General features: G+C 39.6%; 1 protein-coding gene across 2 annotated transcripts in view; it reads right to left on the minus strand.

Annotated features, from left to right (window-relative positions):
* LOC145510102 (hepatitis A virus cellular receptor 1-like) overlaps nt 1-9,192 on the minus strand; it is a 69,935-nt gene extending 60,743 nt beyond the window's left edge. For both annotated transcript variants that reach the window (XM_081500440.1, XM_081500441.1), the window contains exons 1-3: nt 9,039-9,192; nt 5,842-5,937; nt 2,637-2,695 (exon numbers count right to left, since the gene is read on the minus strand). The gene's annotated coding sequence lies outside the window, so the exon portion shown is untranslated. The remainder of the gene's footprint in view (nt 1-2,636; nt 2,696-5,841; nt 5,938-9,038) is intronic.
* Nucleotides 9,193-21,072: the final 11,880 nt, after the last annotated feature.

A 21,072-nucleotide genomic window follows, 5' to 3' on the forward strand; every position in this document is an offset into this window, starting at 1 on the left:
GCTTAACTTTTACTTAGTTGCTGTGTGACCCTCGACAAGCTATTTAACCCCTTGAACCTCTGTTTCTCCGTCATTAGCAGATTAAATAAAGTTCTTGGGGAAGATACATTATGTAGTTCCTGACAAACAAAATGAGGAATACAGAGGAGGGTGACTTAGCTTCTGAGCTATCCTTGCTTAAAGGGGGAACAGCCAGTGTCTTGGGAGGAAAAAGCTGTGTTATCACCTTAATTGTTGGGGGTAAAGTGGTTGGATGGAATATGGGATGACAGGAAGCAGGCTTTGCTTCATTTTTAAAAATATTATGTCACATAAACTCTTCAGGTTCATTTTAGAATATGTGGCTCAGCATAAAGAGAGGAAAACAAAAATCAATCGTAATTCCAACATCCAGAAAAGCCACTATCACCATTTTTCATTAAATATACTCCTCTAGAATTTTATTTCTCCAATATTTCTATTAACAGAAACAGTGACCATATTCAATATATACTACAGCATATCCAGTATTTCATTTATTTTTGTGTGTGTATATATATATATTTGGCCATATCACACAGCATGTGGGATTTAAGTAGCCCAACTAGGGGTCAAACCTGTGACATCTATATAAAAAGCCTGGAGTCTTAACCACTGAACCATCAAAGAAGTCCCTACAGTATTTTAAAAATTATTTTTTTCACTTAACAATTGATACTATTTTCTCATGTCAGTAAATACACTGCAGTGACAACATTGTTAATGGGCATAAGTACACATGCTTAATTGACTAAGAAATTAATCTCATATTGAACATTTAGGTTGTTTATAACATTTTCATGATTATAAATAGCAGCAATGAACATCTTTTCTTATACATCTTCACATATTTGCTCAGTTCTCTCCTTAAGGTAGAGTTCAGGAAATTGATTTAGTACTGGGACAGAATATATGCTGCATGGTTTTCAGGACACCTGGGAGACACTGTGACACCTTCAAGAGTCAAGACACAAAAAAGCCCATGATTTTGCTACTGCCTATCGTGAACTTGCTTCTATATTGCTTGTTGGTTGCTGTTGTGGTTTAGTTACTAAGTCGAGTCCAACTCTTTTACAACATCATGGACTATACTCGCCAGGCTCTTCTGTCCAAGGGATTTCCCAGGCAAGAATACTGGAGTGGGTTGCCTTTTCCTTCTTCAGCGGATTTTCCCACATCAAACCCATGTCTCCCACATTGGCAGGTGAATTCTTTACCACTGAGCCACCAGGGAAGCCCAGATATAACTTTTACTCCCTGCTAAACATACCTGTCTGGCAGGTAAGCACAATCTCATCATTTAAGATATTTGTTTCTTTTTTAAATCCAGCATAATCTGACTATATAACAATACAACAGTCACTTACATGGTGGCAGTTCTGCTGTTTAACAGGCATAAAAAAATTCTGTCCATATCCATCAGATCAATCAGATGAGAGTGATTAAAATCTTATGGCAGTATTCTCATTGTCACTAAGGAATGCAGCATAGGCCATTTGACCTCACACTAAATAACCCCATTTTCTTGAGCTGGACTTTCTCTTACAATGGCCATGCTGCAATTACTCACCACTTATGATTAGAATTACTTTCATACCTAACTCTTTTTGTTTATTGCTTCTAAGAGTCAATTGCACACAATAAAAGGAAAGTTGTTTCACCCAAGGGAGCCAAAAGAAAACATCCTATTAATAAATTCTTCAAAGAATTCTTTAAAGATGAGGCTTGATGAACTTCATGAGACTAGAACTCCTTAGATTTTTCTCTCAAGCTAACTGTGAAAATGTATGAGGACATCCTACAGAATCACAAACTTGTTCAAGACCTTAGGACCTTAATAAGTCATCATGGGGAGGATTATATATAGAAAGACTTAGCAGTGGCATCAAAATTTCTCTATAGAAGGACAATTAACTTGGAAAAAGATATTAGGGGCATATATTTAGGCAAGCACACTTTCATTGGCATAAAATTTTGGGTTGGGATTGCCCCTATTCCACCACATCATTTCAAGGCATGTTATTTCTCTAACAAGGATTGCAATCTTCCTTGGTAGTAGTGTTATTCACTATCCTTGAATTAATTCTTTCTTTTTCCCCAATTTTCTGGCCAGGAGAAAGTCTGTAGTGGGTGTCTATACGTGTGTGTGTGTGTAGAGTACAATACCACTTTTCAGGTGTTTCTAACAAACTAGTGCATCTATATAAACTTTTTAAATTAATTAAAGCATCCCTGGGCTTCCCAGGTGGCTCAGTGCTAAAGAACCTGCCTGCCAATGCAGGAGACTCAAAAGATGCGGGTTTAATCCCTGGGTCAGAAAAATCCCCTTGAGGAGGAAACGGCAACCCACTCCAGTATTCTTGCCTGAACAATCCCACTGACAGAGGAGCCTGGAAAGCTATAGTCCACGGGGTTGCAAAGAGTCAGACATGACCCAGTGACTGAGCACAAAGTATCCCTATTTAAGAGTCAGATTCATTTTTTACTTTGTTTTATGGATTACAAAGAATCAATCTGTGGACTAGTCTAGTCTTACAATAATAATCTCTAAATGTAACTTGCTTCTAGGGAGACATACAAGTGAACCCAGCTAAAAAACAAGAAAGGAATATGCTTACAGTTTCAACGCTACAACAAACAGCACTTGGAAACTTTATCACAGTGGCATTCCCACCTGCTAAACAAGAAGGAAAATTAATTAGAATTATGAAGAAATATTAAATTTTCACTGCAAACACCAATATATTCACATTGCCATCTGGTAATGAATGAGAAAAGTTGAATAATCATATGGCCAGATACTGTAGGCACTGCAGGAGTTACACCAAGTCAATGACATTTATTCATTTAACCTGTAACCTGTGCTTCACCATTTTATCATGGTCCCTTCCAAAATGAAACCCTTATTTGTCTCTATGGAAAAAGGTGCAGGTTCACAGAAAGTTTACCTACAATTTTAAGGAGTCATAGTGGACCATTCTCAGAGCTGGGTTAAAAATTACCATTTAAGGTAGGTAGTCAGATTTTTCACAACACCTAAGAAACTTCCAATGAGTGCTCAGAAGCCATTGCATACCAAAACAGAACTACCCTGTGCAAAATGGATGTTACATTGATTTTACATTTAAAACATGAGTGAGATGCGCTAAGATATCCCAAACAGGTGGCATCCAACTCCTACATTATGTGCCAGTGTGCCCAGATATTGATCCAAAAGTGCTATAAAAAACATGCTACATCAGCCCCCAAGGCAAATATAGTGTACATATAGTGTGTATATATTTATATATATATACTATATATATATACGGATATAGTTATCCTACATTGGCCTTGGGGCTGAGATAACATATATCATAAATATAACATAATATCCTGTAATATAATGTGTTTTTATATTAACGTTTTAGGTAGTATCCATATACACATTATGTCTTAAAGTTTTGAACATTCAGACTTTAATAGCGTTTTAAAATATCTCTTTTGTCACACAGAACATATACTGTTGACCCTCCTAAGCAACTATAGGTCAAATACAGAATTCCCTCTTTACTGAGTATCTATTGTATACCAAGCACTCTACAGAATGGGTGATGTTGTAAAAACACCAAGGATTTGAGTCAGATAAAATGTGACTTCAATGTTGACAATGTCCCTTACCAATGTGACCTTGATTAAGGTCTTTTACATATATATTTACATATGTATGCATGTAAATGTATAATTTGGGTAACCTTGAACTGCAAGCTGTTGATAGCACCTGTTTCAGAGTGTAGTCACATTCGATGATGCATGTAAGGTGCTTAACAGCATATTAGAAAAATATTAACTATACTCTCTATACTATTATGTTGTTGTATAATGATAGGAGCAATGGAGGGGGGGACACCATGCAATGGACTTTCCAAATATCACGTCTTTCATGCCTTACAAACATGCAGCGAGGAATGAAACAACTAGCCCATGAGCATGTAGCTGTAAACTGCCATGGGTGGGCAGTTGAATTGGAAGCTGCTTGGCTCCAAAGCAGAACTAAAGGTCCTCCTCAGTCTGGCAATGGCAAGAAATAAATCTGTCCTGGAAGAATTAAGTGAGATAATGCACAATAGTTTATTGGCACATTTGTCTGAAAAGTAGGTGGCAGGCCATATGGTGACCAAAATTCCTTCCAGACTAACACTGTTTGCTTTGTAAGGCTTTAACCCACTGAATCGCGACTTGGGCACTGTGAGGGTTTGCCTAGAGGGCCTCAGAGATGCTGCTAAGACGGCAGCAGTCACAGAAGTCGTGGGGACACAGCTGTTCCAATGTCTGTTCCACACTGGCAAGTCTACCTTTACAGGTTTTAGTGACATATTTTAGAGAACGATTTCCCATTTCCTACTTGGTTCTTCTTCTTAGCCTAAAAGTGTGGGGTGCAATTGCTCCACCTGCTCTTACCTGTATTTTAATCTGCTTTCTTTTTGTTTTTGTGCCTAGAAAGAGTTCACACCAAGGATTCCACTTTCAAAACCAAAATTAACTATTAGCTAATTCCAATTTGAACTGGTCCCATTCTGAGTCCCACTGCATGTTCATTTTCAATTAAGAGTTTCCTTGAATGACTGGCAAAAGGTAGGCCATACTAGGTTTCTGCTACAGATTAGCAACTCCTGAGCATGATGAGTCATACGCATGAGGAGTCTTGCAAAGCCTGACCTTGTTTGAATGCTTCACAGGCACAAGGGCACATAATCCAGTTCTGCATTACAAAGGGGTTCACATGTGGCACTCCCCAAATTTACCACCATGGGTAACAGAGTTAGCTGAGAAAGACAACAGGACTCAGCATTACCTTTCTCCATCACAGGAAAGACAGACAAATCTTACATCCCAAAGAATATAGACCTGCCCAAATTAGAGAGAATAGGGAATACTTTAGGGGTGGAATAGCAGAATCTCAGTGGGGCACGCCTCTTTGGTGCTGGTGTCCGTGTCCTCAACCAATCTCAAAGTTTCCACATGGAATGAAAGCTTGACAAGGCAGCAGGGGAGACTCATGGCTCTGTGTAGTTTCTGGAGCTTAGAGGAAACATAAACAGGTGACTAGTTTGGTCTGGACCAGCTTAGTTTGGATTTAATACTTTTAAGGTTCTGTTCAGGGAAGTGAGCCAAAAAATAAGTTGAAAAGCAAGGCTGGTTCATTTAATTTAGAAAAATATGGATATGCATCTGGATATTTTCAGGTCAGACAAGCTTCCTATGTGCTCAGTTGTACATACTTCTAGACATTCTAAGTAATAATCATAATTGCCACTCTATCACTTACATTTTAACGGTGCCCTAAGATTTTTATCTCAGTTGATCCTTGTAAGAATAAGTAACATTCAATCCATTTTGCAAAGGGTAAACACAGATTCAAAGATGGTAAGATATTTGTTCTAGTTGCATAGTTAATTGGAGTAATCAGTACTGGCACTCAATTCAGACTTGTCTTAATCCAGAATATGTGCTCTTCAGTTCAGTTCAGTTCAGTCGCTCAGTCATGTCCAACTCTTTGCGACCCCATGAATTGCAGCACGCCAGGCCTCTCTGTCCATCACCAACTCCCGGAGTCTACCCAAACCCATGTCCATCGATTCAGTGATGCCATCCAACCATCTCATACTCTGTCGTCCCCTTCTCCTCCTGCCCCCAATCCTACCCAGCATTAGGGTCTTTTCCAATGAGTCAACTCTTCGCATGAGGTGGCCAAAGTATTGGAGTTTATGCTCTCTTAACGATGTGCTAATATCTATCAAAATTTGAAAGCTCCCAGCTGTTCCGAAAAGAAACTGAAGTTACCTGTTGTATAAGAGTGCCACGGTGAGTGGGTTACATTTGTTTTATGTGGGCAGGTAGACTGGGTTCCTGCAGTCTGTGTGGGAGAAGATGAAGAAGCTACAGGAATGACAAGAATGGGAAAATGGGATTCGATTAGTGGAGGAAAATTTCCACCACCAACAAAAGTAACAGAACTACAATCAGGAATCACCCTTTTATACTTTCTTAGAGACAAATTTAAGCATGGCCATGAGGTATTACCCTGCCATATAGATATTTCATTGTCATGGAGAAATATGTTCTAGATGATGATCTAGAGAACTTAACAAAAGACAGAATTATTTCACTTTATATACACTTAAAATTCCCCTAAAGCCTACAACCGTGCATGTTAAGAAGGACACCAAGTTAAACTTGGGTTCATACCAGTGATATTAAATGTTTGTGGAGCACAGTCATGGAGCTGGCATTAAGCCAGTTCCTTCACAAGAACCCCAAACTGGATTTCCTGACCTTATTCAAGTTCCTAATTATCCATCTACATATCTTTCCAGAGATGCACATATTAACCAGCATGGAAAATTAACTAAGAATATCCAAGTTCTTGAGGTTACATTAAGGCAAAGTACTGTCCAAAGTCCGAGTCTTGGTAAAGAGCCACAAAGCAATGTTCATGGTACACTGGTTCCTTCTGCAGTTGTGTCCTGGTCACTCCTTTCATAGGACTGATATCCTGTGCTATTTACTCATCTTTCATTTCTCACCAAAAAAACTTCACTGGGATTTCTCAGGGCTATGTTTCCTTTTTCCTCTCTTGAAATCTCTCCTTTATTTTCTATCAGACATCTTATCTGATCTGCAGACTTGACCATTTGTCTCTTAATAAGATTCTTATATCCCTTCCTCTGAGAGCACCGCAGAATTTCCAGGCAAGTTAGTGGTGCTGCCTGAACAAGAGCTCCCAAACCTGGACTTTCCTTTTTGCCTCTCATCGGTCTTCTTTTCACTCGCTCACCACGGACTTCACGTTTCAACATCACCTTCACTCTGGTTCTTAGCAGTCTTTGTTTTTTGTGGAATTTTTCGTGTCTTTGTTTAGGCATTGCTTGTGGTAGTGGCATTTTGGTTTTTTCTTTTGTTTGTTTTTGCTTCCCCTAATGCTCAAATCTACAATAGGATGTGGCTCACGTTAGGAACTAAAACAGGGCAACAAGAAAGTCAGATGATCAGAGTCTTTATTCAACTTAAATCTGCGAAAGACCTTTTCTGCTTAACTTCTTTCTCTAGTTTGGATCTTTGTGAGCATCTTTCTCTTCTCCACTGCTCCTATGACTTAATGTTTGTTTATTTATGAAAAAAATATATTTCTTTTTAATCAGAAGATAATTTAGAAAAATGGCTCTGATGAACCTATTTGTAGGCCAGCACTAGAGACATAGACATAGAGAAGAGATTTGTGGATACAGCGAGGGGAAGGAGCAGGTGGGCTCATGTGATTTTACATCCAACCAGTGCAGGAGTATTTTAGGTGACCAGCATGGGCTGGGTCACAGAGCACAGAGAGGGAATGGATGTAAGGACAAATACCCCTGCAATGGATCTTCTTCAGTGTTCTCCTTTCTACCCTGTAAAGCTCAACCATAATCTCAGACTTTGAGGGAAATTATCAGGATACATGTAATACTCAGTGGGTTCTATCCACCCGGAGGTCCTATGGACGAATACACCAAGACTTTCTTTTTGATCTTCTGCTTTAAACAAAGGCCGTAACTTACACGTGTTCCCCAAACCAGGAGCACTAATTCATGCACCTCTGCAGGCACAAACTATTAAGAAGTAAATCGATATTCAGAAAGTCAACAGAAGCTGTAGTGTGTTTGCTGCCTGGAACAAAACTTTTTTTTTTTTTTTAATAAACTTTCATGACTCTAAATTCCCAGTTTTAACCTAAAGACCTCTCTTTCAAATTCAGTTCAATGTCTAATCCTTCAGATCCCTCCTAGTTGAATACACACACGGTTCAATGTGAGTGAAAGGAAATCAGTGTGTTCCATCAGGCATCTTTGGCTAAGAGGTTGTGATATTTCTGTTACTTCTCAGATTCCAGAGTCACTTCAAAGTGTCAAAGAGTTGTGGAGGCTTTGGGACTCTCCAAAGGTAAAAGCTATCTTTTTACTCCAAAAAATAGAAAATTTGATCATAAACGGGTTCTCTGAATAGCAAGCTATTTCCCCACCCATAAGTCAAATTATTTTCCATTTGTATTAAATCTAAACTTTTATCTAACAGAAATCTGCAGTATAAACTCTGGACCCTGAATTGAAAAAACAAACGTGTGCATTTTAAATCTCTTCAGTCCTTAAATCTGATGTTTACTTTATTACCGTATGAGTACATTTCCTGCTACATAAATACATTAAAGGATGCTAGAAGCAAAACTGTGTAAGTCATTGACACCCTGAAAAGACAGGGTAATTGTATAAAGGTGCTTTCAGTGAGGATGTCAGATGAGGACAAATTCATCCAAATACATGCTCTATGATCAGGACAGAATGCAGAGAGGCCCCAAAATTCAAATTAATGGGACAATGTAGACTCAACCATTTTCTATTCATATAATTCCCAATGATGAACTTAGACACTGCATCTCAGTCTTCACAAATAATATAGGATTGAATCATACCTACAGTGCATAGAGTTATCATAAGAATTAAGTGGATTAGTACTTAAGAAGTGATTAGCCTGGTTCCTGACTCAGGAAACAGAATAAATATTAACTGCACTGAAATTTTCTCAAGTGTTGGATTAGGCCTCAGAATAGACTAAGTAATCTGTATTCACAGGTCACTGTAAGGACAGATTCTCATTTACTTGACCTTGCTCTGGCACCTCTATTTTTTTCTTCATAATTGTGTATACAACATAACCAAATCCATCATGCTCCTTAAATGTCCAAGATCACTGGTCTGGCTTTTTTTGCATTAATGAATTCCTTTGAATTTCAGATAAATAGCCATATGTCCCCTTCACTATGAAAATGCTTATACTTCCAAAAGGTGAATGTAATAAGAATGAGAGCTTACAAATTCTGTGAAGTGAGATTTGGAAACCTGTTAAGAATCCTTACCCTAGACTATACCTCAGCCTTAACACTGTGCCCAGGATGGTCTATATCCAATCCTTTAAAGCCTTCTGGGCTCAGAAGCACAGCTGTTTACCTGGCTTGAGATCCTCTGTGGGTGCTGGCATTGGAAGAGCAGAGGTAGAGGCCCCCGTTGTCATATGCGTATCCGTGACTACTATAGTAGTGCTGTTCCTTTCTGGAATAGTGGTGTTCCTTGTTGGAGTGGTGGTGTGGGTTGTTCTTGGCCTATGGGTAGTACTGGTCCTTGTGCTTTTAGCAGTAATATTGGGGTTTGTTGTTGTCATAGGGGGAGCTGGAAATCAACATGAAAGCAAGGAGTCATCATACTGCAGGAAATAAGAGCCTGTGAATCAATACAACCAAGGAGACTATCCTCAAGCAGAAATGAACGCTTATCTCCCATGAACCCGGAGTTCACATCATTGGTCAACTAGAATCTCTGACTGAGGAGTGAGTGAAGACATGGTCACAACAAGAAAACAGTTGCACTGAAAGGATAAAATTTGGGGAGGTATGGACTTAAAACTGCTGTGGGCAGGAATCCCTTAGAAGAAATGGAGTAGCCATCATGGTCAACAAAAGAGTCCAAAACACAGTACTTGGATGCAATCTCAAAAACGACAGAATGATCTCTGTTCATTTCCAAGGCAAACCATTCAATATCATGGTAATCCAAGTCTATGCCCCGACCAGTAACATGGAAGAAGCTGAACTTGAACGGTTCTATGAAGACCTACAAGACCTTTTAGAACTAACACCCAAAAAAGATGTCCTTTTCATTATAGTGGACTGGAATGCAAAAGTAGGAATTCAGGAAACACCTGGCGTAACAGGCAAATTTGGCGTTGGAGTACAGAATGAAGCAGGGCGAAGGCTAATAGAGTTTTGCCAGGAGAATGCGCTGGTCATAGCAAACACCTTCTTCCAACAACACAAGAGAAGACTCTACACATGGACATCACCATATGGTCAGCACCGAAATCAGATTGATTATATTCTTTGCAGCCAAAGATGGAGAAGCTCAATACAGTCAGCAAAAACAAGACCAGGAGCGGACTGTGGCTCAGACCATGAACTGCTTATTTCCAAATTCAGACTTAAATTGAAGAAAGTAGGGAAAACCACTAAACCATTCAGGTATGACCTAAATCAAATCCCTTATGATTATACAGTGGAAGTGACAAATAGATTTAAGGGACTAGATCTGATAGACAGAGTGCCTGATGAACTATGGACAGAGGTTCATGACATTGTACAGGAGACAGGGATCAAGACCATCCCCATGGAAAAGAAATGCAAAAAAGCAAAATGGCTGTCTGAGGAGGCCTTACAAATAGCTGGGAAAAGAAGAGAAGTGAAAAGCAAAGGAGAAACGGAAAGATATTCCCATCTGAGTGCAGAGTTCCAAAGAATAGCAAGGAGAGATAAGAAAGCCTTCCTCAGTGATCATTGCAAAGAAATAGAGGAAAACAATAGAATGGGAAAGACCAGAGATCGCTTCAAGAAAGTTAGAGATACCAAGGGAACATTTCATGCAAAGATGGGCTCGATAAAGGACAGAAAAGGTATGGACCTAACAGAAGCAGAAAATATTTAGAAGAGGTGGCAAGAATACACAGAAGAACTGTACAAAAAAGATCTTCATGACCCAGATAATCACGATGGTGTGATCGCTTACCTAGAGCCAGATATCCTGGAATGTGAAGTCAAGTGGGCCTTAGAAAGCATCACTACGAACAAAGCTAGTGGAGGTGATGGAATTCCAGTTGAGCTATTTCAAATCCTGAAAGATGATGCTGTGAAAGTGCTGCATTCAATATGCCAGCAAATCTGGAAAACTCAGCAGTGGCCTCAGGACTGTAAAAGGTCAGTTTTCATTCCAATCCCAAAGAAAGGCAATGCCAAAGAATGCCCAAACTACCGCACAATTGCACTCATCTTGCACGGTAGCAAAGTAATGCTCAAAATTCTCCAAGCCAGGCTTCAGCAATACATGAACTGTGAACATCCAGATGTTCAAGCTGGTTTTAGAAAAGTGAAAGGAACCAGAGATCAAATTGCCAACATCCGCTGGATCATCGAAAAAGCAAGAGAGTTCCAGTTCTATTTCTGCTTTATTGACTATGCCAAAGCCTTTGACTGTGTGGATCACAGTAAGCTGTGGAAAATCTTGAAAGAGATGGGAAAACCAGACCATCTGACCTGTGTCTTGAGAAACCTGTATGCAGGTCAGGAGGCAACAGTTAGAACTGGACATGGAACAACAGACTGGTTCCAAATAGGAAAAGGAGTACGTCAAGGCTATATATTGTCACCCTGCTTATTTAACTTATATGCAGAGTACATCATGAGAAATGCTGGGCTGGAAGAAACACAAGCTGGAATCAAGATTGCTGGGAGAAATATCAATAACCTCAGATATGCAGATGTCACCACCCTTATGGCAGAAAGTGAAGAAGAACTAAAGAGCCTCTTGATGAAAGTGAAAGAGGAGAGTGAAAAAGTTGGCTTAAAGCTCAACATTCAGAAAACTAAGATCATGGCATCTGGTCCCATCACTTCATGGGAAATAGATGGGGAAACAGTGGAAACAGTGTCAGACTTTATTTTGTGGGGCTCCAAAATGCTGATGGTGATTGCAGCCATGAAATTAAAAGACGCTTACTCCTTGGAAGGAAGGTTATGGCCAACCTAGATAGCATATTTAAAAGCAGAGACATTACTTTGCCAACAAAAGTCCGTCTAGTCAAGGCTATGGTTTTTCCAGTGGTCATGTATGGATGTGAGAGTTGGACTATAAAGAAAGCTGAGTACCGAAGAATTGATGCTTTTAAACTGTGGTGTTGGAGAAGACTCTTGAGAGTCCCTTGGGCTGCAAGGAGATCCAACCAGTCCATCTTAAAGGAGATCAGTCCTGGGTGTTCACTGGAAGGACTGATGTTGAAGCTGAAACTCCAATACTTTGGCCACCTCATGCGAAGAGTTGACTCATTGGAAAAGACCCTGATGCTGGGAAGGATTGGGGTCAGAAGGAGAAGGGGACGACAGAGGATGAGATGGTTGGATGGCATCACTGACTTGATGGAGATGGGTTTGGGTAAATTCTGGGAGTTGGTGATGGACAGGGAGGCCTGGTGTGTTGCGATTCATGGGGTCGCAAAGAGTTGGAGATGACTGTGCAACTGAACTGAACTGATGGCCTTAAAAACAATACCTGGGATTTGTGCTGAACACTTTGTACAAACTAGTCATGTATATTATATTTATGTATTTAAATAAACATCTGTGAGTAAGCAGAAAATATGTAGATCCTGAAGCTGCATTTGTCTTTTCAGTTTTGTATGACTAGGACCTAAATAGTAGCTCCTAAGAAACAGAATATTTACCAAAGAAATGCCATTTAATCAGTCAGCTTTGTGAGTACCCTTCCAAAAGATGTGCATCCTAAATGCAGATTAATTCACACCAATAGCATATGCTAGATAACACAGATACACTATGCACTTGGTTAGAAGTTGGACTAGATGTTTTAAGGTTCCTTTCTACATGACAGATAATAACCACAGGTAATAACTTCAAAGCTTTCCAGAAACAGAAACCCTGTAGGATTCCAAACCACTTATTGAAGTCTTCTGAGATACCCAGAGAAAGAACTGAAATTAGAAGTGAGCCAAAACACAGTGCCTGGCACAAGCGCAAAAGTTATAGAGTAGACTCAAGAATGTGGACTTTTTTCTCAAGGGACATCTATTTTGCCCACAAGCAGTAGTCTTAATTTTCAACTCAGAAAATATAAATTAGAACATCAAGTCTCTTCAGTACGAGATAACTGCTGTGAAAACTCGTTTGAGGGATTCAAGTCAGCTTAATTTGGAAACTAAGCCATTTTGCCCTCAGGAACAAAAACTTTTTTCAACAAGTATTTATGTACAAGGCATTAGTAAATGCTTTAGCCTTTGGGAGTCCTGTGATCTCAGTGATAATTGCTCTGATCTGTCAGTGTGAAAATAGCCATTGACAGTATGCAAGTGAATGGCTGAGTCTGTGTTTCAATAAAAGTTTATTTATAAAACTGTTGGTGAGTCTGTTTTACAGTCTGATCTGGTCCTGGAGCTACAATTTTCCAACCCTGGTCTAAAACCCAGAGATTTTAATGAAAAGTGCACCCCATTCCCTCCATTCTTTTTGAAATCAAATCTAGACAAAAAGAGGAAGCAAGCAAAAAAATCTGACCAAAGGACTATAACAAGGAGGAAATCTACTTGGCTTTTTTAACTAATTGTCTTCCTTGGTGGTAAATATTTCATGAGGAAGAATCTAGGAAGCTAAGGGTAGAAGAAGATGCTGAGGAAGAGCCTTAACAGAAGGTTGAAAAGTAAGTTCGTTCTGTCAAAATGCAAGAAAACTTAAGCAAAGAATTGGATTGGAGGCAGAGAGTCACTCTGGCTCAGTTATGGACTGGTTTCCCGATGGACACGGCAGTAGGTTTGTGAATATTCATCTGTTAAAGATTTCTGAGCACTACAAATTTTCTCTAATTTCCTTCTATGTCATTTAGAAATATATTCAGCTAGACCAATCATATAATATTACAGCTCCAAAAATGATCTCTTCACAAGCTGTCTCTTTTCCATATGTCTCTACGGTCAGCCTCTTTGACTTCTGTTAATTGACTCCTAGATGCATTTTCCCTAGAGTCAGTGTCTTCTGCAACAGAATTGACCTTATTTTACTTGCCTTCATCAAGGACACAGAATACAAAGTTGGAAGACTGCAATATAAAATTCATCTATAGCAAAAAAGAGACATAACTTATGACATCCTGGGTATAGTGTTCTGTTTTCAACAGAAGACTTTTGTGGGAGAACATTCATTAGGATAGAGCACCAGAAACCAGGAAATCCTGAAGAATCTTGTCCTTTCATCAAGAGGTAAGAAAAAGTAGGATGTCTACAACAAGATGGAAAAATGTAGAGTTCCCTGATTTTTTCATTTCACAAAATTCTTAACAGCTACCAGTGAACATTTATTGAGACGCAAGTGTTTTCATACTGCAATAAGCCCATTTTAATTTTTAAAGAAGTAATTCAGTGATACCGTGTGAAATGTGCTTCAAAAAATCCAAGACAGGGCAGAGGGAGGAGGTGAAACTATATAGTATAAAGGCTCATACAATGTATATGCAACAAGACTGAATTGGCCCCTGTTAAAGCCAAATTATACAAATACTTGACCAGACATTATATCGCCTATTTTATACATGTGAAATTCTCTGTAAGTCCTAAAATGTTAGGAAAGGATACTTAAAATTTCTACTAAGAAATAATCTCGGAGAAAAGTACAGTTCTTCAAGTGGAATAAATTCAGCTCCATAAAAATGTTTACTACGTCTCAGGTTGGAACATACCCGTGCCTGGAAAATCCCACGGACAGAGGAGCCTGGTAGGTTGCAGTCCATGGGGTTGCTAAGAGTCGGACACAACTGAGCAATTTCACTTTCACTTTTCACTTTCATGCACTGCAGAAGGAAATGGCAACCCACTCCAGTGTTTTTGCCTGGAGAATCGCAGGGACGGGGGAGCCTGGTGGGGTGCCGTCTATGGGGTCGCACAGAGTCGGACACGACTGAAGCGACTTAGCAGCAGCAGCAGCAGCAGCAGTGTGGAACAGTGAATGCTTTTTCATGAACCAACTAGCACTACTGAAGGGCTGCTTTAGGAGATGGCTTTCTGACTGGGAAGTTCCTCTAGCCTATGGTCTCGAATCAAGGTTAGTGTTAACACTTCATTCTACACAAATACAGTTATTTGTGTAGATAAAGTTATTTTATCCCAAGAGTGATTAGAAATCAAGATTATAGGAACCTCTTCTTTCCTTATTAATGAAAGAAGTTATATGAAACAAAAAACCATGGAAGCTCACAGCAAGTGATCAACGTAAGTAGGAATACAAGCTCACGTGTCTTAATTCACAACTCTAGGATGTTTTTTATGTCATTGAACTACCCTCTCTTCTCACTATGGCAGCAATGCAAGCCACTGTCAAGAGGAACTGCACTCTCTGTGCTCAAAGAAACATTAATTTCACAAATATTTCCTTTCAGCTCATAATGTTTGGAACAAGAAACGACTGGGGCATAATGAGGAACAAGAAAGGAAGAATAATGTATAATTTGCATAGGAAAATTTCCACTGCCAACAAAAATAACAAAACTAAAATCAGGAATTACTCTTTGACACTTTCTTAGAGAAAATTCAAGGATGGCCATGAGGTATTACCCTGCCATACAGATATTTGATTATTATTAATAAATCTGCTCTAAATGATGATGTGGAGAGCTTAACAATAGACAGAATTATTTCACTATTTATACTCTTAGAATTCCCCTAAAGCCTACAACCGCACATGTTAAGAAGGACACCAAGTTAAACTTGGGTTCATACCAGTGGTATTTCATGTTTGTGGAGCATAGCCGTGGAGCTGGCACTAATACACTCCCTTCACAAGAGCCCCAATCTGGATTTCCTGACCTTATTCAAGTTCCTAATTATCCATCTACATATCTTCCCAGAGAGATGCACATATTAACCAGCACAGAAAATAAACTGAGTCTTAGTAAAGAGCCACAAAGCAGTGTTCCTGGTACCCTGGTTCCTTCTGCAGTTGTGTCCAGGTCACTCCTTTCATAGAAGTGATATTCTGTGCTATTTAACTCATGTTTCATTTTTCACCAAAAAACTTCACTGGGATTTCTCAGGGCTATGTTTCCTTTTTCCTCTCTTGAAATCTCTCCTTTATTTTCTATCAGACATCTTATCTGATCTGCAGACTTGACCATTTGTCTCTTAATAAGATTCTTATATCCCTTCCTCTGAGAGCACCGCAGAATTTCCAGGCAAGTTAGTGGTGCTGCCTGAACAAGAGCTCCCAAACCTGGACTTTCCTTTTTGCCTCTCATTGGTCTTCTTTTCATTCGCTCACCACGGACTTCACGTTTCAACATCACCTTCACTCTGGTTCTTAGCAGTCTTTGTTTTTTGTGGAATTTTTCGTGTCTTTGTTTAGGCATTGCTTGTGGTAGTGGCATTTTGGTTTTTTCTTTTGTTTGTTTTTGCTTCCCCTAATGCTCAAATCTACAATAGGATGTGGCTCACGTTAGGAACTAAAACAGGGCAACAAGAAAGTCAGATGATCAGAGTCTTTATTCAACTTAAATCTGCGAAAGACCTTTTCTGCTTAACTTCTTTCTCTAGTTTGGATCTTTGTGAGCATCTTTCTCTTCTCCACTGCTCCTATGACTTAATGTTTGTTTATTTATGAAAAAAATATATTTCTTTTTAATCAGAAGATAATTTAGAAAAATGGCTCTGATGAACCTATTTGTAGGCCAGCACTAGAGACATAGACATAGAGAAGAGATTTGTGGATACAGCGAGGGGAAGGAGCAGGTGGGCTCATGTGATTTTACATCCAACCAGTGCAGGAGTATTTTAGGTGACCAGCATGGGCTGGGTCACAGAGCACAGAGAGGGAATGGATGTAAGGACAAATACCCCTGCAATGGATCTTCTTCAGTGTTCTCCTTTCTACCCTGTAAAGCTCAACCATAATCTCAGACTTTGAGGGAAATTATCAGGATACATGTAATACTCAGTGGGTTCTATCCACCCGGAGGTCCTATGGACGAATACACCAAGACTTTCTTTTTGATCTTCTGCTTTAAACAAAGGCCATAACTTACACGTGTTCCCCAAACCAGGAGCACTAATCCATGCACCTCTGCAGGCACAAACTATTAAGAAGTAAATCGATATTCAGAAAGTCAACAGAAGCTGTAGTGTGTTTGCTGCCTGGAACAAAACTTTTTTTTTTTTTTAATAAACTTTCATGACTCTAAATTCCCAGTTTTAACCTAAAGACCTCTCTTTCAAATTCAGTTCAATGTCTAATCCTTCAGATCCCTCCTAGTTGAATACACACACGGTTCAATGTGAGTGAAAGGAAATCAGTGTGTTCCATCAGACATCTTTGGCTAAGAGGTTGTGATATTTCTGTTACTTCTCAGATTCCAGAGTCACTTCAAAGTGTCAAAGAGTTGTGGAGGCTTTGGGACTCTCCAAAGGTAAAAGCTATCTTTTTACTCCAAAAAATAGAAAATTTGATCATAAACGGGTTCTCTGAATAGCAAGCTATTTCCCCACCCATAAGTCAAATTATTTTCCATTTGTATTAAACCTAAACTTTTATTTAACAGAGATCTGAGGTATAAACTCTCGTCCCTGAATTGAAAAAACAAACGTGTGCATTTTAAATCTCTTCATTCCTTAAATCTGATGTTTACTTTATTACCGTATGAGTACATTTCCTGCTACATAAATATATTAAAGGGTGCTAGAAGCAAAACTGTGTAAGTCATTGACACCCTGAAAAGACAGGGTAATTGTACAAAGGTGCTTCCAGTGAGGATGTCAGATCAGGACAAATTCATCCAAATACATTCTCTGTGATCAGGATAGAATGCAGAGAAGCCCCAAAATTCAAATTAATGTGACAATCTAGACTCAACAATTTTCTATTCATATGACTGTCAATGCTGAACTTAGACACTGCATCTCAGTCTTCATAAATAATATAGGATTGAATCATACCTACAGTGCATAGGGTTATCATAAGAATTAAGTGGATTAGTATTTAAGAAGTGGTTAGTCTGGTTCCTAACTCAGAAACAGAATAAATATTAACTGAAATTTTCTCAAGTGTTCGATTAGGCTTCAGAATGGACTAAGTGATCTCTATTCACAGGTGACTGTAAGGACAGATTCTCATTTATCTGACCCTGTTCTGGCATTTCTACTTTTCCCTCATAACAACATGTCTACTCAGCCAAGTCCACCTTTCCTTAGATTTCCAAGATCAGTGGTCTGACTTTTTTTGTATTAATGAATTCTTTTGAGAATGAAATAAAGAGTCATCGGTCCCCTTCATTCTGATATGCTTGTGCTTCCAAAAGGTGAATGTAACAAGCTATACTGTAATGAGAGTCACTGAGTGATCCTATGGACTATACAGTCCATGGAATTCTCCAGGCCCGAATACTGGGGTGGGTAGCCTTTCCCTTATCCAGGGCATCTTCCAAAACCAGAGATGGAATCCTGATCTCCCACAATGCAGGTGGACTCTTCACAGCGGAGCCACAAGGGAAGCCCAAGAAAACTGGATTGGGTAGCCTCGCCTGTCTCCATCAGATCTTCCCAACCCAGGAATTGAACCAGGGTCTCCTGCGGTGCAGGCAGATTCTTTACCAACTGAGCTAACAGGGATAGGAGTTCACAAACTCTAAAGTCAGATATGGAAGCCTGTTAAGAATCCTTACCCTAGACTATACCTCAGCCTTAACACTGTGCCCAGGATGGTCTATATCCAATCCTTTAAAGCCTTCTGGGCTCAGAAGCACAGCTGTTTACCTGGCTTGAGATCCTCTGTGGGTGCTGGCATTGGAAGAGCAGAGGTAGAGGCCCCCGTTGTCATATGCGTATCCGTGACTACTATAGTAGTGCTGTTCCTTTCTGGAATAGTGGTGTTCCTTGTTGGAGTGGTGGTGTGGGTTGTTCTTGGCCTATGGGTAGTACTGGTCCTTGTGCTTTCAGCAGTAATACTGGGGTTCGTTGTTGTCATAGGAGGAGCTAGAAATCAACATGAAAGCAAGGAGTCATCATACTGCAGGAAATAAGAGCCTATGAATCAATACAACCAAGGAGACTGTCCTCAGGCAGAAATGAACGCTTATCTCGCATGAACCCGGAGTTCACATCATTGGTCAACTAGAATCTCTGACTGAGGAGTGAGTAAAGACATGGTCACAACAAGAAGAAAGCTGCACTGAAAGGATAAAATTTGGGGAGGTATGGACTTAAAAACAATGATACCTGGGATTTGTGCTGAACACTTTGTACAAACTAGTCATGTATATTATATTTATGTATCTAAATAAACATGTGTGAGTAAGAGGAAAATGTCTAGATCCTGAAGCTGCATTTGTCTTTTCAGTTTTGTATGACTAGGACCTAAATAGTAGCTCCTAAGAAACAGAATATTTACCAAAGAAATGCCATTCAATCAGTCACCTTTGTGAGTACCCTTCCAAAAGATGTGCATCCTAAATACAGATTAATTCACACCAATAGCACATGCTAGATAACACAGATGCACTATGCACTTGGTTAGAAGGTGGACTAGATGTTTTAAGGTTCCTTTCTACACGACAGATAATCACCACAGGTAATAACTTCGGCGCTTTCCAGAATCAGAAATCCTGTAGGATTCCAAACCACTTATTGAAGTCCTCAGAGATACCCAGAGAAAGAACTGAAATTAGAAGTGAGCCAAAACACAGTGCCTGGCACAAGCGCAAAAGTTATAGGGTAGACTCAAGTATGTGGGCTTTTTATCTCAAGGGACATCTATTTTTCCCACAAGCAGTATTCTCAATTTTCAACTCTACAAAATATAAATTAGAACATCAAGTCTCTTGAATGTGAGACAACTGCTGTGAAAATTCATTTGTGGGATTCAAGTCAGCTTAATTTGGAAACTAGCCAATTTTGTCTCTAAGAAGAAATACTTTTTTTTCAACAAGTATTTATGTACAAGGCATTAGTAAATGTTTTAGCCTTTGGGGGTCCTGTGATCTCAGTGATAATTACTCAAACCTGTCAATGTGGAAACAGCCTTAGACAGAATATAAGCTGAGGCATACACACACACACACACACACACACACACACACACATATACATAATAGCTGAGGCTGTGTTTCAATAAAATTTTATAAAACTGCTGTTGAGCCTGTTTTATTATCTGATCTGGTCCTAGAGGTACAGTTTGCCAAGCCTGGTCTAAGAGTATAGTCAGAGGTTTGATGAAATGTTCAATCCTAATCTCCTCCATTAATTTTGAAATCATATCTAGACAAAAAGAGGAAGCAAGCAAAAAAATCTGACCAAAGGACTATAACAAGGAGGAAGTCTACTTGGTTTTTTTTAACTAATTGTCTTCCTTGGTGGTAAATATTTCCTGAGGAAGAAGCTAGGAAGCTAAGGGTAGAAGAAGATGCTGAGGAAGAGCCTTAACAGAAGGCTTAAAAGTAAGTTTATTCTGTCAAAAGTGCAAGAAAACTTAAGCAAAGAATTGGATTGGAGCCAGAGAGCCACTTTGGCCCAGTTGTGGACCAGTTTCCCTCTGGACAGGGCAGTGAATTTGTAAATATTCATCTATTAAAGATTTCTGAGCACTACAAAATTTCCCTTATTTCCTTCTATGTCATTTACAAATATATTCAGCTAGTCCAATCATATAATATCACAACTCCAAAAATGATCTCTTCACAAGCTGTCTCTTTTCCACATGTCTCTACGGTCAGCCTCTTCGGCTTCCGTTAATTGACTCTTAGATGCAGTTTCCTTCAGTTCAGTTCAGTTCAGTCACTCAGTCGTGTCCGACTGTTCGCGACCCCATGAATCGAAGCACTCCAGGCTTCCCTGTCCATCATCAACTCCCGGAGTCTACCCAAACCCATGTCCATCGAGTCAGTGATGCCACCAAACCATCTCATCTTCTGTCGTCCCCCTTCTCCTCCCGCCCCCAATCTTTCCCAGCATCAGGGTCTTTTCCAATGAGTCAGCTCTTCGCATGAGGTGGCCAAAGTATTGGAGTTTCAGCTTCAACATCAGTCCTTCCAATGAACACCCGGGACTGATCTCCTGTAGGATGGACTGGTTGGATCTTCTTGCAGTCCAAGGGACTCTCAAGAGTCTTCTCCAACACCACAGTTCAAAAGCATCAATTTTTCGGCGCTCAGCTTTCTTCACTGTCCAACTCTCACATCCATACGTGACCACTGGAACAATCATAGCCTTGACTAGACGGACCTTTGTTGGCAGAGTAATGTCTCTGCTTTTAAATATGCTATCTAGGTTGGTCATAACCTTCCTTCCAAGGAGTAAGCGTCCTTTAATTTCATGGCTGCAATTTTCTGCATCAGAAGTGACCTTTTTTCACTTGCCTTCATCAAGGATACAAACAAAGTACAAAGTTGGGAGACAGCAATA

The sequence above is a fragment of the Giraffa tippelskirchi genome, chromosome 6 (assembly GCF_054371585.1).
Source record: "Giraffa tippelskirchi isolate mGirTip1 chromosome 6, T2T-mGirTip1v1.2.pri, whole genome shotgun sequence".
NCBI lineage: Eukaryota > Metazoa > Chordata > Mammalia > Artiodactyla > Giraffidae > Giraffa > Giraffa tippelskirchi.